Source organism: Eumetopias jubatus, unplaced genomic scaffold (genome assembly GCF_037043125.1).
Source record: "Eumetopias jubatus isolate StellerSeaLion01/CBP00866 unplaced genomic scaffold, mEumJub1_p1.0 scaffold_4, whole genome shotgun sequence".
In the NCBI taxonomy this organism is placed as follows: domain Eukaryota; kingdom Metazoa; phylum Chordata; class Mammalia; order Carnivora; family Otariidae; genus Eumetopias; species Eumetopias jubatus.
The window spans coordinates 12,200,935-12,205,006 of record NW_028274810.1 but is presented as its reverse complement, the minus strand read 5'-3'; the positions used below and the strand labels follow the sequence as shown (position 1 = coordinate 12,205,006).

Sequence of the window (4,072 nt, the reverse complement as noted above, 5' to 3'; positions counted from 1 at the left end):
AATCTAGTACTGAGGAATAGAGATAAAAGGCAGAAACCACCCCAAAGCCCAATTACCTTTGAGACTGACTCTTTGAACTAATGACCCACTCTCTTCATATTCTTCTAGCAGGAAGAATTGGGATGCTTGATTTGGAGCAAAGCTTAATCTACAGGTTAGGGTTATAGATGATCAAGCTCAAAGGCTAGACAGAGGATATGAATGAAACACGTTATTACACCAGCTATATGAAGTGCTATCTTGGAATACTAATAGTTGGGGATAAGGTGGAGTTGGTAGTGGGGGATGAAGGAGGGTGGTTAAGCAATAAACTTTTTTATGTTTCAGATGTCCACAGGATAGAGAACTTTGTGAAGCCACAAAGGAGCAAAGACCTACAAAAATTAGGGGACTTCCAAGACCCATCTCAAGACTACCTTTTTTAGGACACCTTCTCCAACAGCAATGCTATAATCTTTAATCTGTAACACTCATATTGTTCTTTGACTAGTTTGGGTATGTACACAAATTCCCCTGAGGATTTTAAGCATGAGGTCAATAATAGCATTAAAAAAATATTCTTCATGTACAGTACCTAACATAATGCTATGTACTGCTAAGAAAACTTATTAATGTCACTCCTTCCTATTTGAATCTAATGGAGATTATATCTTGCTATAATGATTGCTATAAAGGTGAGTACCCAGATTACTTTTTGCCATTCAGCCCACGTTTTTCCACGAACCCAGCCACTCCAGAAAATCTATCTTATTTGCAGAACTATTGCAAAATCTGACACTCCACTTCACTGGAACGCCCTTGTAATTGCCAAATGTTGACTTGCCTCATGGAAGTTCTTGGCCAGAAACCTATGGATTGCCAGCCTTTGCAGCTGTTGACCCTAATTCTCCTATAACATCGAATCAAACAACATTTCTTAATGACCTACTGAGAACAGACACTGAGCTAGTTGTCATCGAAGGTATAAAGATATGATCAGTGCCCTCAAGTAGTTTATAGTATATATAAAAACAAACATATGAACATTTAAATACCAGGTAAAGGCTTTGTGACAGTTATGAGCAGTAGGAGAGACAGCAAAGGCAATGATGCAGGAAAAAAAAATGGCTAAGAATTCACTGCAAGATGAGGCATGATTTCTACCCCTTCTATCTAGAAAACCAAGAACCCAGTGTAGGAACTCCTCATGTCCTGTTTTCTTTTGTGTCACTGTTTTGAAGTTCAATTTATGGAAAAGATACGGTGTCCTTATCCCCCACAAATCTTTTTTTTTTAAAGATTTTATTTATTTATTCATGAAAGAGAGAGAAAGAGAGAGGCAGAGAGAGAAGCAGACTCCCAAGAAGCAGGGAGCCTGACACGGGACTCGATCCCAGGACCCTGGGATCATGATCTGAGCCGAAGGCAGACGCTTAAACATCTGAGCCACCCAGGCGCCCCTTTTTTTTTTTTTTTTTTTGAGAGAGAGAGAAAGAGAGCATGGGGGTGGGCGGTGGGAGGGGCAGAGGGAGAGAGAATCTTAAGCAGCCTCGTGGAGCCCGATGCATGGCTCCATCTCACAACCTTGAGATCATGACCTGAGCCAAAATAAAGAGACACTTAACCGGCTGAGCCACCCAGGCACCCCTGTCTCCTACAAATCTTTTGTATACTGTAGGCCACCTCCTGGGTTCTAGGTTCTTACCTCTTGACCTGAGGTTGCTTAGTGGCACCCTTTAGATTCCTGCCTTGGGAAAGCTTCACCTCCTCTCTGCTACTAATTCTATATGTTAGAGCCTAGACTCTTTTTGGTTTTTGTTTCCTACATAAACTGTGCCCAACCTGGGACTCGAACTCATGACCCTCAGATCAAGAGTCACATGCTGTGCTGACTGAACCAGCTGGGTGCCCCTACTCTTGTTGGTTTGTTTTTAAGTTTTGTAGACCTGGGGACCTTGGGCTGGTACTAGGCCACAAAAATGTATTTATTCATGTTGCCACAAGACTTACTCTCTTCTCCTAGAATGGTGGACCAGGATATATGATTTCTACTCATCCTCATCATGCTGCCTAGAATATGATCTTCCTGGAACAATCTTTTCTTCTGAGATGAAGAGACTTTGTCAAAGGTAGTACAACAGCCACTGTCCCTATTCCTTCACCTCATTTTCCCTGTTCCCTCCCTACCCTCTCTTCCTTGGCGACCTCATCTGTTTCTCTATGCGAATGAATGTTATCCCATTCCAAGTCTTCAATCAATGTGTTCTAAAAGGAGAGAAAGCCTAAGAGTATGAGTCAACTTTATTCCTGGTACTGAACCCTGTTTGTTCTCTTGTTAGTTGCCCTGAGGAACAGGAAAGAGAAGTTCAACTTCTCTTTCTCTTGCTATTAAAGGGAAGTGAATGGCAGTCAACCCACTTCATTAAATTAAAAGAGATCCCTTTAAAGGAAAGTGTTAACACACTGAGCTCCTGTTACATACACCTAGAGCATTACAAAATATTTGCTTTATGGTGCCTAACATGTTACAGTTCATCTTGGCATTGGCTTCTGAGGCCAAAACAGACTCAGACTACCCCAGCTGATCAATAGGCATATGGCTAGTGGCCTGGTAGGTGAAAATTCTCACTTTTAACTTTTCCAGGTGTGGAGAGTATAACAGTGACCTGTCCTTACATGCTTACCTTTTATTACAGTGATTTCTGTGTGCACCTATGTCTCCGTTATGATGTGGCCTTTTTTGAGGAGAGAATCCCTTCTCTCATTCATCTTTGTTCTCCTCCACATCAACAGGTGGTACATTGCACTTGCCAATGTTCAACAGATGCCTTTGAATCGATCAGTGGAGCAAGACTTGCTAAAGTGGTAACCTGTTGCCTGGCTTTGTGGAAGTCTTTCAACTGTGTGTGCCAGCTCTCTAAGTATTAAAAATAACAACAACAACAATTATAATAGGAGTTACCTGTGGAAGCCATGAACAGCCATTCCCCTGACAGCCAGTGACAACAAGAGAAAGGGGAGGGAGTCATGCTGGGAGTCATCGAGAACCTAGCTAACGCAGAGCCAGGGAGCAGCTCTGAGGAATTATATCTAGAATAGAGCTGCTGGAAAACACCCACATTCAACAACAGCATCTCTGACTTTCACTACTCGGCAGATAGCCTCTGAGAGACCTTGCTCCATGAGTTGCACAGTGAGTGAGGAAGGGGAGATTCTGTGGCCCCAGCCTGTAAACTTGAGAGATTCCCTGACATGAGGACTGCTGAGAGACTGAGCAGATGCAATAGGAATGCCTGCGTTCTTCCCTGACTGCCTATTTTGGCCGTCTCCCTGCTTTTAGACTCTGCAGTGGAAGGGTCAGAGGCTTTAGCCAATCCAAAGATACAGGAGAAAGATGTGGAATCTACCTCAATGGGTAGGGCCAATTAAGACAAGAAGGGAGTGTTCAGAAAACAAAGTTGCAAGAATCTGGAGTCGTAAAGGGGCCGAGTCCCGCTACTCAGTTAACCCCTAAACACTGACGGGAACTTCATTTTAATGTATGAATGTTGGGGAGAGGTGGCATATGGTAAGAAATCATGGTATCTTGAGTGAGTGGACTTGATCGTCTAGTCCCCCGGTTGGCCTTCAGTGAAGAGAATTAGTAACTGTATCTTGACTTCCCTGATCAGCCCTCCCCCTCTCTCCCAACATCATCTAGAGATCTTTTCAGGGAGAGGCTGTGCAGTCATGTGTCCGGGCACTAGGAACTCTGGGGCTCCCTGAGATTCTTTCCATCCTGTAAAACGGAACTGGCAATGGTAGGCCTTGAAAGCCAAGGGCTTCAGTTCTTGTACCTTCCCAGTAATGCTGGGAAAATCCCTCCCCCTCCTCTCCCGCCCCCCACCCCTGGGTGCTCTGCCTTTGCTTTGTGTCTGAAAATACGGAAACGCCTCACCTGCAGAAGGAGAGGAGAGGAGTTTTTCCACACTGTACTTTCCTTATGATCTGCTGTGCATGGCTGTCACATGGCACGTGTACACAGTGAGGCATCCATTCCTTGCCTGGAGGTTCTGAAGTTACCCTGAGCCCAAAGGTTCTGGGGTAACTGCCC

At 44.1% G+C, this 4,072-nt stretch overlaps 1 long non-coding RNA gene across 1 annotated transcript; it reads left to right on the top strand.

Moving 5' to 3' along the window:
* The first annotated feature begins 346 nt into the window (after window positions 1-346).
* On the top strand, window positions 347-3,750 carry LOC114208117 (uncharacterized). Its single transcript, XR_003608973.2, has 3 exons — window positions 347-495; window positions 2,003-2,108; window positions 2,773-3,750. It is a non-coding gene; the product is annotated as an uncharacterized LOC114208117 (long non-coding RNA).
* Window positions 3,751-4,072: the final 322 nt, after the last annotated feature.